This window comes from Magallana gigas, chromosome 8 (genome assembly GCF_963853765.1).
Source record: "Magallana gigas chromosome 8, xbMagGiga1.1, whole genome shotgun sequence".
In the NCBI taxonomy this organism is placed as follows: Eukaryota; Metazoa; Mollusca; class Bivalvia; order Ostreida; family Ostreidae; genus Magallana; species Magallana gigas.
Genome location: NC_088860.1, coordinates 40891878 through 40906426, shown reverse-complemented (window position 1 = coordinate 40906426; position 14549 = coordinate 40891878). Strand labels below are relative to the sequence as shown.

The window sequence follows — 14549 nt, the reverse complement described above, 5'->3', positions numbered from 1 at the left end:
AAAGTGAAAGCGGAAGTTCGATTGCGCATGCGCAACTGGGTAGCAGGGAGCTGCCGAAAGCTGAATTCAAAAATTTTTGTTTGATGAACTGTAGGTTAAGCTCGTTCTTTTTCCCGCTTCGCTCGCCGGCGCTGCGCGCGATTTGATTGACAGGTGTAGCACGTGGACTCAGACTAAACTGCATGTTGGGTTCAATCACAATGTACCCTATTATTATATGAATAATAATTTATGAATATTTAAAATTGGTATAGTTCAAATGAAAGTAGGTAAAATTACGCCTTAAGGATGACGTTTACTCAGAATGAAAAAAAAAATCCACTGATGATAATGAAAAACCATATATTGTGTGTTATAGTCCTTTGCTTGTATTGTTATTTTTCACTTTCAGAAAAGTAGGTCAATGACCTACTTTTTGAGTTAATGGCCATTTAATATTTATTGAAAAATCAAGAAAAATCCCATAAAATTTTACACTACGATTGAGATTTTCTTAATCAAAAAAATATCACAAATAATTAAACACTTTAAAAAATAAGATACACTTTATGAATGGTAGTGGCACTAAATAAGTACACAACATTAAGATTTCAGCATAAATTTTTAAAAATAATTCAGTCCGAATTTCCTCTATCATTTTTCAAATCCCTTCCCATTTTTTATTCAATTTTACAAAAGATTGAATGATGATAATACAAAAACATTTATGGTATTGAACTACTTAAATTGACCTTATTCTGTTGGCATAAAATTTATATGAGGTCAATGATCAAAATTTTGAGATAAGGTGTCTTTTATCGTTTTTAAGCATTTTTCAATATTTTTATTATTCATGCCATAAGATTATTTCTATGAATAAGTGATGTAAAACTAAGGGAAAATATGCAAAATTACATACACTTAAATATAAAATCCTAACTTTTAATATTAGACTACTGCCAAAAAACTTTTTGCAGAAAACAAAATCTGCAAAATTTAGTCCGAATTTTCTCTGTTTGACTAAAAGTCAATTTTTGTTTGAGCCTAATTTCATAATAAAGTAAAACTATTCAATGTTTTGTCAATAATAATTCATTTCATAAATACTTTTTGTGTTTAGAACAAATTTTACTCATTACATTGAACTTTATAGCAATCGGAATTTGAGAACTCAAACCCTGAGTAAATAACACCCTTAAACCCCCCCCCTCTCTCTCTCTCTCTCTCTCTCTCTCTCTCTCTCTCTCTCCTCTCTCTCTCTCTCTCTCTCTCTCTCTCTCTCTCTCTCTCTCTCTCTCTCTCTCTCTCATATGAAGATCATAAACAGAGAATATTTGCATCGACGACACTCTGTAAGCAAAATACTGGCAACATGAAAATTCAAATTTGATTCCTGTTTTTCTAAAAATGTGTCAAATAAACAACCCAACGCAGTTTTTACCTGAGACAGGTGTTTAAACCGCGTTGCAATTTGGACCGCGGGGGTGCGCGGAAAATACGGGATCCGCGTTGACGGTACTGTAAATGTCAGAACAGCCAATTTTTCCATGTATGGATCATCATATTCTACAACTGTCTGGGAGTCTAGCGAAACATTAATAGTTACATTTCCCTGTGTCCTTGTCTGTGATAACACTACGAATCAAATTGTAACATATATTCCAATACATTTCATAAATGGCGCAAATGACACGTACTTCTGGGCGCAAGAAGTACAGTTATACGAAATGAAAGTAAAAGAGAAGACAACTTAAGTTATTTAGAACTTGTGTCTAATACATTTGATTTAATCAATAAAATATGTTCAATTCAATTTCAGTTCGAAAATAGCGCGAAAATATCAATGATTTGATATTTAAACGAAAAGTTGCTGAAAATTATATAGATATAAGTAATAAGGACTCATTTTTAGCTCACCTGAACCAAATGCTCAAGTGGGATTTGTCCTTGTCTGTCGTTGACATTTTCATCTTCTCCATAACCACTCGACCGATTTTAAACTTAGCATAAAGCATTGCTACAACGCACTTTGAAAAATTACGCACTTTGAATTTTTTTTTCAAAGTGCGTTAATTTTGGGACCACGTCAACGCACTTTGAATTTTTTTTTCAAAGTGCGTTGATATCGTCGATATTAACGCACTTTGAAAAAAAAGTTCGATGTTTGGTCGAAATGATTGATATTTTTATAATCGATAAATGATTAGAATTCTTTCTTTTCTCATAAAACAATATTGATAATTTACACACAAAGAACAATTCAGGAGATTTGAAGTATCCAAATACTAATATGACATAAACTTCATCGCTTAGCAACTTCATATTTCTTTTTTATGTTTGTAAATTTACTTCTTATCTGGTACATTGAGCTATGTCAGAACGAATGTGATTTATATACTTGTATATTGATAATGGAGGTCAATGTATAACATATTTCAACTGGCTTCAATTGCATGTGCTTATAAACAAACATGATGTGAAAAAAGGATACATTAGTTATGTTAATCAAAAACAATATACATATAATATTTTAAAAGATCAGTGCGAGAAAAAACGCTACACCCTAATGCTTATTTTTAAGTTTATAATAATTTAATGTTTGTTAATGTAATTTGTTTATATTGATGTTATTTATTTGATTCTAATATGAAAAGAGGGTTAATATTGAAACACTAATAGATTCCTTAACATACCAATGGAGAAATATTATTGTTTGGCCAACTCGTTTTTTTAATATCTCTGTACTTAATTTACAACAGAGCATAATTATTTCTTTTTCCGATCTTAAACGTTTACTCCAAGTTGCCGAATATGATATGTTGTATATATGTATATCATACTGGAAGAAAAAATGAGGGGTAGGGGACCTTCGCCTGTAATAAATTAAATGATACACTGGTAATTGACCTGTAACTTTGGTTAATCCCCATCCCCATTCCCGCTCTCAAATACAATTAATTAGATTCACTAGTGTTAACAAATCATCATACATGTACTATCAACTGATTAAACATTCAATTCCAGAATTTGTGATTTATGCATATTTTTTCAAAGTGCGTTAAGAGTCTCGAAACTAAAAAATGTTGATGTACCCTCATAGCGCACTATGAAAAAGAGCTAGAGCCACGAAGCATCAAAAATTGCCCTATCATTAAAAATTACCATATTTTGGTAAAATATAGGATAGAATCTTAGCTTGTCATAGCTGTTTTTCTTTTTTCGATATCGATCATACTTTTTTATAAACGGAGTTTACAATATGGCATTGTTTTGATGAAAAATGTAGAACAGACGTCATTTTTGTTAAGTAACGTCATGAAATGATAAAACTACGTATGACTTGAATCTAATAAAAAAAGAAACAAAAAAACAATAAAATTATCATGTAGACATTATAATAAATTTATGAAAATAAATTTGTTGATGAAAATAGCATGAAAAGCTTATTTACAATATAGTTTAAAACATATTACAGGGACCAGAGCTGAAGGTCAATATAACGGCGGTACATTTAAATATGTCGGTGTCTTAAAAGTTCTTTTTTCTGCAATTTGAAACTGCATGAAGTAATGCTGATGATGCGCAATGTATAACTGAGTATTAATCATTGAATTCTACCAATGTAATCACAAATTATTAAAAATAAATATATAAATATGACAGAGATACGGTAATTGAATTTCATAGAGATATATGTAATCTCGAATTTTGATGCATTACTGTCACAGTCTGTGTGCATTATTCTACATGATTATTTTACTTGTTTCAAGGCTTCGATATTTTCAATCAATCCTGGCGCTTTACAGCAGTTAGATGCCAGGGTTCAGTTCTTTAAATTTTTTATTTTCCCAGTTTCCCGTTGGCTCACCGTGCGTTCATGTGCGCTCACCGTGCGTTCACTTGCGCTCTCCGCTCCGCTCCGTTCCCGCTCATCGTTCACAAATCGCCCACCGTGCCTTCACAAAGATTTCGCCTTGCGCTCACTGCGTTTGTTCAGTGTTCACTTATTGTTTAGTCAGATAATATTTAGGCTTAAAACAATACAAACATGTAGTTTATTGTTATTATTTCCCGATTACCAACGAAACACAATGTAACAATACCGCCCGGGGCACTCCGAATAATAATCATCTTGCGTTCATATAGAGTACATATATCCATTCACTTTGCGCTTGCGTTTGCGCTCTGCGTTCGCTCTCAGTTCACCGTTCATAAGCGCTATCCAAATTCGGCTCAGCGTGCACTCGCCGTTCGTTTAGAGTGCACTCACTAAGCGCTCACCGTTCACGAACTGTTCAATTGAAAAATAAAACCTTTTAGCGACTGTATATGTAATGGATGTACTAGTATGCCGAAAGCAGTTCTGTATGAAATAATATAAAACAGTTTCGAGGCCCGTTATAGGGCCGAGAACATTGATATTTTTCATACAGAAGTGTTTGAGGCATATATAGCCATTGAATATCATTGTTGATTCCTGAGACAGCCCGATTTTAAAGAATAACAGTGCTGTAACCACTGATAATGGTCTGATATTAAGAAGCTCTCTAATATATCGGACTGTCACAAGTAAATTTTTGACTGCTGGAACAAAGGAATGACATTACAGCAGTGTTTTAATGTTCATTAATTAAATGAAAAAAGAATATCGATTTCTTTAAAAATATTCTTATGGAGTTAATTATTCCTTATAAATGTCATAACGTCTATTCATTTATATTTCATTTTTTCTAGTGATATTCATGTCCTTTGAGAATTGTTACAAGTGATAAGCTATCCGTAAATGTCTTGAGAATTAAGATCATATTTCAGAGAGAGAGAGAGAGAGAGAGAGAGAGAGAGAGAGAGAGAGAGAGAGAGAGAGAGTGTGTGTGTGTGTGGGTTTACTATTTTGAAGCGAAGATAGGTTAAAATGAACATTTTTATTTAAAACATCAAGCAGTAGCACATAAATAATGTCGTAAAATTGTCTTGAAAAGTCGAATTCATAGCAATTTTTAGCATGTAGAATTTGTGTTATCATATATATAGATTTGTAGTGAACTCGGCCGTAAATCGATTTTTTCAGAGGGTAGGGAAGGGGGGGGGGTGAATGGAAACAAATACTGTTTTAAATCTCTCTGCACTCATCGTTGTTTTTTTTAAAGAAAGGGCCCGGCTATCTGATTTTTTTTCTATATACCATACAAGAAAAACTTTAATTAGATTTAATACTCATAAAATAATCAAAGATGATTTCAATCGAGAATTTTATAGGCAAAAGTAAGTCACCGATGTACATGTACACACATTTAGGGTGATTTTTTATTTTATTGGACAAATTATTAACAAAGGCATCGCAATTAGGATTAGACTTCTATATAGAGCACATTCTGATAATGTATTCCATGCGCGGATCTAGAGGGGGGGTCGGGGGGGGGGGTCCCGACCCCCCCTGGAAAATGAAAATTTATTAAATTTACATAGTAAAATTATCGCGAAAATATGCCTCGGACCCCCCCTGGCAAACACAATTATCCTTCGGACCCCCCCTGGAAAAATTTTCTGGATCCGCGCATGTATTCTAAGCTGTGTATACCAAAAGCCGTCTTCATCGAAACGGACACAATCGATCTTTTAAGATAGGAGTGTAACTGCATGTAACGGTTCACCGGAAATACATTGACCACGCGACGAATCAACACTGATCAACAGGTGGCTGATAAAGAAAAGATGTGCATTGGCAAATGTTTTTTATGCAAGGGACAATGGCTTAATATTCAATTACAGCTGTACTTAGGAATTAAATAATCAAGTTGTTTGACGGAATAAGTTAAGTTTATCATATATGTATCCCCGAGTACCCAAACTCCGTCACCATAAGCAGAAAACCTCCCACGTTTCTCTGTAAATTATTTTTTGTGGTTTTTATCATTTGCAATCACTAAATATAATCTTAAACAATATGATTTATAAAATTAATAACAAAAATATTTTTATTTTTATTCAATTAAATAAGCCCTCTGAATACGACGTTTATCACCCTTGCTATCATAAACTTATGAACCTAACTCCGTCACCCACATGCTCTATGATATGGCAGGGAATGAAGACACATTAACAATTTAGTTAAAACTCAATTTGTATCTAGGCCAAGTTATAATAAGTAAAAATGGTGCATACAATTTAAATTGTATTTAATTTCATCGAAATGAAATGATCGCCAGAATAAAAAATGGGTCCATGTAACAACAATCACAATGGCCTTTTCAGAATTTAGGGATGCCGTTTGATTTATGTCCTTATATATTTCAAATATTTTATATCATTAATTAATATATTACTTATTGAATTATTTATTTATTACATTTTTAGAAATGTAGCATATTCTAAATAGCGATATACCGGATATGTCTATACCCTGTATAAGGCAAAAGTATCGGCATGAGCGATTTGACGTTATCATCAAGAGTAGTGCATAAAGGCTATTGCGGTCTGAAAAAATTGTATTAATTACCTTAATCAAAAATGTATTACATGTAAAATGTTTCATCTTGACCTCTCTAAAAATGACTGACCACCGTAAATCGTCGAATGGGCCCGCATGTCAGAAATATCGATATTTTAGTGCACCTGTGAAAAAGTTTTAGCTGATTTCACACAATTAATGGTGCATAAAATGAACAAGGTTTAATTCTGTTATTTTTTTACATATCCTTAAATTTAACCGTTGCAAATTGTTGACATTTGATTAAAGACTTTTGACATGTAAAAAATGACGTCATAATCGTACTTGATTTCAAACGGCGAGGAAAGTGACGGAGTTAGGGTAGTGACGGAGTGACGGGGCTATGCGATACATGTTTTCATGTGACGTCGACTGTCTTTCTCCCGCGGTATTCAGGAACAAGTACTTGTGTGAAAAAAAAATCGCTTCCATTTTTCCTTTCGTTTAATGCATTTCACCGTTTGACAAAAAACTCACAACTAGCTACTTATACATGCTATCGCTTATTCTACATAAAGGTATAGGAATATATATTTACGTACGTACAATGTTAACTTTGCCAATTAATTTTTTTTCTCTGTTTGTTAGCAATGTTCATGTATCTCATATTCTACTGCAATTGAATAATACCGTGGTACATAAAAACAATGCTTTTTAAAAATGCATACTTTACTGGTCAATTCTATTGGCAAAATACTGAAAGAACTCAAGATTCCATGTACAGATTCAACTGACGTCGCAAACGTCAAACTATGACGTCATTGATGATGCACGATGTAAGCATGAATACACAGTATAAAATTACTAGATAAAACATGTTAAAGTTCAGTTTATATGCATTTCTTCCTCAAATATTTAATAAAATGATGATTTTGTAAATAATCACAAATAATTCTTTATCATTATTAATTAAATTCTGCTATTTCAATAAAAAGGAAGCAAATAATTACCCTAAAATAGACTGGTCAGTTTTATTTTCTGTTACTAAAATTTTCAAAATTTGTAAAATACACATTGGCCACACTTGAGTACCTCTACGAAATTTGGAAAATACTGCTATAAAATATACAATTTTCAGCTATTTTTAACGATCATAGTATGTTTGATGATGCGCATGGGCTAAACGGTGGGGCCGAAGTGAAAAAATTTCATATGCATAGAAGCAGAATAGTGTGCCCTACATTATAAGTAATTACAATTTGTATTGTTTCAAACTTGAGTTTTGTGAAAATTTTAAGGCACATTTTGATGCTTCGTGGCTCTAGCTCAAATTTGTTCTAAGTCGGTACGTTAACAACATGGTCCCAAATTTAACGCACTGTGAATTTTTTTTTTTCAAAGTGCGTTGCCACAAAGCATCCCTGGGCCAAAAGGATTCAAGTTTATTTGAATAAAGGGTCGCGCCCTTCTTAACGTAGATATTCAAATAGGCCCAAATAGGCCCTGTGGCACAGAAATGGTTAAAGCTGAGTACCTAAATAAATCTCTTAATTGCAAGGGCATACACTTACATGATCCTGACAAACTTTTACATGTAAATTTCAAATATGCTATGTAACTAAAAAACTTCTACGATCCTTGTAAAAACTTACAAATTAATAATTTTTAATGAAATCAACACTGTGACCTTCAAAATTATTCAACATAAGCATTATAAATTACGGTTTCTACTAACAAATAATCTTATCTTATAAAGTTCGCACCGTTTTTCAAAATCTACGATATAACATCAAGTTATTTTATTATTCAGTTGTCAATTTTGACATGATTATGCCCTTGCAATATTGAATTTTTTAAATGACCTCAAACCCACAAATACATTTGCTTATACCATGCGACTGCCATATCACGTGACCACTATGAACATAAAACATTGTACTGTTATATATATACTTTAGAAAAATGTTGCATTTGAGTAAATGTTATTGATTTTAAAAAGGACATGCCAGTTAAACTAAAGTATACGTGATTTCATCACAAAAAATTGCCGATATTTTTATTGGCCGCGCCTTAACTGTACTGCGAAAATTGTGTATGCATACAAGTTACTAGTACTTTTCATCTGTTCAAAGTTGACCATGCATCTCTTGTAATGAACATCAACTGGTAGAATTTTCATCCTACCACATATACATTAAACCAAAACTATATATAACATAGGCGTCGGAAGCAAAATGAAAGTTTTGGGGGGGGGGGGGGGGGAGAGGGGGTTGGCAGGCAGAGAGGGGCGGTTATTCTCATCCGAAATCTTGACATTACATTTCTTTTTAAAATTCTTGAAAAGAGGGGGGGGGGGGTTACCATGTTTACCGCTGTTCCCCCGGTACCAACGGCTATGTATACTATATACGTGCACACAACGACATGTAAAATAACATCTAGTTTATGTCAATTAAACAAGTCGTCAAAAATGAAAATCCAGCTACACAGCCAAAATATCCTATATCTAATTATATCCATATAAGGTATTTTTTTTATTATGAGAAAACTTTGTAAAGTCATGTGTCTGCCAAAATGTGCCGGTCTGCAATGAAATCGTCAGTGCAGAAATGTTCCCCTTCTCTTGAAATTGAAATAAAACGAAAAAAAAAACAGAAAAAAAAAACCAAAACAATGAAATATCCCCCTTTGTACAAACATTAGAACTAAAAATTATAACAATTGGTACACATGTCTATAACTCAGGCACGTAAAATCGTTTTAAAAACGGGGAGGGGTAGGCTCATCCTGTACCTATAGCTCCAAAGTCACTGTTAATTTCCTCATTTTCTCTTGATTCTCCATACTCCATACGCGCCGTAAAAGTGGGGGGTGGACATGAAAATTTAACTTTTTATGTCCATATATATATTTTATATATGCTGTTAAAAAATTACCTTGTATATATTAAATTTTTTTCATCAGATGATCAAATAATCTAGAGTTTAAGGGAAACGAAATTAAACAGATAAAACATTTACGAGAACCGAGCTAATCATATAAGCTTGAAATAACAATAAGGTCTTGATTATATTAAATTTAAAAATTTACCTTGCATCTATTAGTTTTTTAATTGCTGCTTTTTTAAAAAAAAAATCTATCTACATGTGTATAAAAGTTGTTTTGAACAATTGAAAGAGAAAAATAAAATATTGAGGTATATTGTGCATGTGCCAAATAAAGGAGACAATTTTTAACAGCATATTAAAATTCTTTGACATATAATCTGTCGTCAAATGGGTAGAATTAAAATTGAAAGGAATAATTTACCTTTAAAAGACTAATTCTCATCCTAGTTAAGTTAATTAGGTTCATTGTAGTTTTATTGCGGTTCATTGTGGTTAAAAGACGCGCCCGCTGGGAGAAAAAGCTAGTGGCCAGGGGTGAGGCCAGGGGGCTGCCCCACCCCCTAACCCCACCCCGGCCTTGATCCTTGGTGCCTGTAACACAGTCTAGCTTAAATTGTTTCGGGCATTTCAGAGCTTACAATGAAGAAAATTTGACAAGATTAATTTTCGATGGAAAAAAAATACAAAATATCTTAATTTCTTTCTTCATGACAATTTTTTTTAAGCCATTTAAATTGGGGTTCCATGCAACTTGCGTAAGATGTGACATTGTCTACGAAGGAAATGAAGGAAAGTAAAAAACCTACGAAAGACGAATAGGGCCACTTAAAAAAATATTTTTATCTCGTAATTACGAGAAAAGATCTCGTTATTACGAGAAAAGATCTCGTTATTACGAGTTAATTATCTCGTTATTACGAGAAAAGATCTCGTTATTACGAGTTAATTATCTCGTTATTACGAGAAAAGATCTCGTAATTACGAGAAAAGATCTCGTTATTACGAGTTAGTTATCTCGTTATTACGAGTTAATTATCTCGTAATTACGAGAAAAGATCTCGTAATTACGAGAAAAGATCTCGTTATTATGAGTTAATTATCTCGTACGAAAGCCCTGAAGGGACAAGTCAATTTTTTAAAAAAGCAAAAAGTAATTCGAGATCTCGAATTACACAACTCGTTCCCACAGATTATCAATTCGTTCCCACAGATTAACAATTCGTTCCCTCGATTTAAACAATCCGTTCTCTCGGATTGTAACTCGTTTTCTCGGTTTGAAAAATCTGATCGAACGGATTTCAATTCGTTATTACGTTTTGACGAATCCATTCATTCCTCATATCCCTCATATCAATCAGTAGCTGAAACGGGCACTAGAATGGAACATAAAGTAAGTATAATAATTAAAGCGATTAGAGAGTAGTTTCGACTAAAGTAATGTATACTTATTATGTATCGTTATGTGCAAAAATGTTAAGTTCGATGTCTTTGCAGCTTTTAATTGTCTTAATAATCACGGGCTAGTTATAATTAATAGTTTAATTCATAATGTATATATGAATATATTTTCTTGCAGGAGACAATCTACAACTTAATTCACCAGTACTTTCATTTTGACTTGCAATACAAAAATACTGTAATCATTTTAGTTCTGATTGTCATGATGGCGTATTTTGAGGAAAAATGCTGTCAAACCTGGTTAGAAGATTAAACGATTTGCAGAACTGTGGTCTTTTTACGAGTGACAAGTTGGACACTAACCTGTTTCAGTTTTGTTTTCTGAAAATACTTCCGGTATTTAAATAAGCTATTGTTCTATACACAACGTTAAACATTTTGTAGAATATAACATTTAATATTATCTAAAGCAATATACTAGTTCCACAGACAAATTACTAACAAATAAGTTATAGAAAATACCAAACGAATCAAATGCATCTGTATAATATTTATATTACAGTATTTATTTACGATTTGTCAATTGTCTGTGGTAGTGCAATATTGATATCAAATATTTCTTTTCCAGAATGAGTTAGACGAAGTGACACATGTGTGGAATGCTCATCATCTACAATTCACCAACGAAGGAAGTGTTAGAAGTTGTCCTTCTAATGTATATCTTTTCCCGGAACTATTTCAAGTTCAAGATTATATTTATCCGGTCGATGTAGAAGTTCTTGAGCTTTCTCGACGTGAATGTACAATCGGAAACGCACTTCCCTGTGACGAAGAAATATTTGAACTTGGTTGCATTTTCATGGAGGAACAATACTTTGATCTACCGTTAACTATTGTTGAGGGAAAGGACCTATCCGTAAATCTTCATTCCTGGATCATGAACATGTTGTAGTCTTGTGATGAAACTGCCACCGTTTTCAATATACAAGGCGATACAATCGATGCATTGATTGTGGTTTTTTTTTTATATGATATATATGACATATTAAGCCCACTTAAAAAATTTAGGGCTTATATAAAACAATAAGCATATCTCGACAACAATTTGGTCCAATAAAATGACAAAACCTCAATAAATATAACACTGTGCATTAGCATAGATGATTCTGTAATTTGCAAAAAGAAAGCGGGCGCTTAAGATGTGCATTGTAGATTCGGCGTAATCTTGGAACACAAGGAGGGCAAAAATTTCATTTTATCATAATATGGGTCATTTACAGCTGTTTTAAAATGATTTTGTTGTTTCTGGGTCTTCTCTCGACAAATTTGAAATATGTTTAGATGACACATTGAAACAATGTCGGTTTTTTTTTTAAGTTGTAGAGATGACTTATCAATATGTACTTTTTCAAAATATTTTTGAGGGTAAATTCAAGTCTAGAGATATAACAGTTATTTCAAACACTACATGTATTTTATATCGCATATTATATCTATAATAATAATTTTTTTTATCTTTTTATGTATGCTGACATAACATTATGTTGAACTATATAATGTATTTATACCCTTCGCAAACAACGTTTTTTATTTTTGGGGGGGGGGATACATGAGAATCACCTTGTTCTTTCGTCCGTCTGTACGTATTTCCAGAGGGTGTGTCATGACTTGACCCAAGGACGTTTGGGCAAGGTCAAGGTCACTGACAGGAAAAGTGCAAAATTCGTGTCTGGTCCATATCTTTCTTATGGAAAATCAATGGAAGTTCTTACTTCACACAAAGATCGCTCATGTCCTAAGGGTGTGGCATGACCTTGTCAAAAGGTCATTTGGGAAAGGTCAAAGTCTGACGGGAAAAGTGTAAAATTTGTGTCTGGTTTATATTTTCTTATGTAGAAACAAGGTCATTGTTCGAGGTCATTGTTTGAAAAAATCTTAATTCCTGTCTGTGTTATTTCTTGTATTAATGAGAAAGAGAGAGAGAGAGAGAGAGAGAGAGAGAGAGAGAGAGAGAGAGCGCGCGAGAGCGAACAGACGGAGAGAGGGAGACAGACAGAGGAGAGAGACAGACAGAGGGGAGAGAGAAAGAAAGAAAGATTTTATAATTTTCTATCTCCGTTTGTTCTCTGTCTATCTATTTTTCTTTCTTTCTCTCTCCCTTCTGTTTCTCTGTGTCTCTCTCTCCATATCTCTTTCTCTCTCCATCTCTCTCTCTCAAAAATGTTGATGTTAGGTGATAACTAAATAACACTAAGTTGACAATGATGCAAGGAATGTGTTAATCTTGATATTGGTGTTTTAAGGTTGTATGGGACATCTGTCGATATTATGTGCATAAAAGTACAGTATATTTGAAGTACTTTCACTGGTATATAATTTTTAAGTTTTGCAATATTTGACACCAAAAAAAAAGTTTTAAAATTTGTTGGAAAATTAAATTTTTTTAAATTCTATGCAGGACACGAACGTATGACTTACAGAGTTGTAGTTAATGACCTAACCAACTGCGCTACGCTGCTCCGTGACAGTTTTGGGGGAAATACTTTTTATAAAATAACACTTCATTTTATTCTTTATTTCGATAAATACCGGTAGTACGTCACAACATGGAGTTGTCCCATACCACCTTTAAAAAATAAGGAGTACAAAATTGTAAAATTGCAGGAACCATCGACACGGATCAGTTAGGAGTTGTCTATAACTTCGAAATGATATATACAGGTTTGAACAAAAATTAATTACTCAAACTATGTTTTGTTGAGAGTTGAAGTACATGTCTATTCCGGCTATTAAAACACCCTCACAAGCTTAAAAAAGGGGTTAAGACGGTGCACCGATAAAAAATATTATTGGAAATGTAAATGCATATATTTAAATACAGTTATGTTGTATATCATAATGAATTAGTAATAAAAACAAAAAATAGTGTTCATATGGCAGAAATCAATAACGATAAATTAAGCTAGGTACAGTGAACATGCACACAAATGATAGCCCCCGCTAAGAAAAAATCGTAACTCCAAGTTCTATCAATAACAATTGCTCTATTTTTTTTTTAATTGTTAATGCTAATATGAGTACACAAATCAATTTCTATTACCTAAATTCCATTTCATTTCAACTTAACCGTTAATGCATCCAGACATTTGCATCCTTATAACAACTACATGACTGGAATCAAACGATAATCCACATGTCAAGCAGCAATTAAATTGTATGAATTTTACATATAACGAGAGATAAAAAACATCAAAGCGGGCCATTTTCAAAGGGGCCGCCGGTGTAATGAAGAATAATGACCCCGTAGAATAATGACCGGGGGTCATTTTTCGACGTAGAATAAGGACCCCCCGGTCATTATTATACGCAGAAAAATGACCCCCGGTCATTATTCTACGGGGTCATTATTCTTCATTACACCGGCCCCTCTGAAAATGGCCCGCCCTGATGTTTTTTTATCTCTCGTTATACGTAAAATCGATACAATTTATGAATTGCGAGCCCTGTTTCCTGCTTATAACATTACAACTGACCCTCAAATTTCATTTGATCAGTAGAAATGCTTTCTTAAAGCATTGTAAATAATGACAACAGAAAAATAGAATTTGACCAAAATCGTGACCATTCCCCTTTGACAATTACATTTACATATATTTATGGTATTCCGATAGGGCCACTTCGACCATAAGGCGAAGATGCGAAGTTTCCAAGGCGATGGAGCAAAAGACGAAGCCCGAAGATGTGATGCCTAAAGTGCAAAGGTGCGAAGGCGAAGGTGTGCACTCTGGCCTTCGCATCTTCACACGTTCGCCTTTGCCTATTTTGATTGCATTCAGCACGTCTCGGTCGATTACATA

General features: G+C 33.4%; 1 long non-coding RNA gene across 1 annotated transcript; it reads left to right on the top strand.

The window, feature by feature from the left end:
• Positions 1-10439: 10439 nt before the first annotated feature.
• LOC136270824 (uncharacterized) lies at positions 10440-12629 on the top strand. Its single transcript, XR_010708684.1, has 3 exons — positions 10440-10684; positions 10944-11088; positions 11321-12629. It is a non-coding gene; the product is annotated as an uncharacterized lncRNA (long non-coding RNA).
• Positions 12630-14549: the final 1920 nt, after the last annotated feature.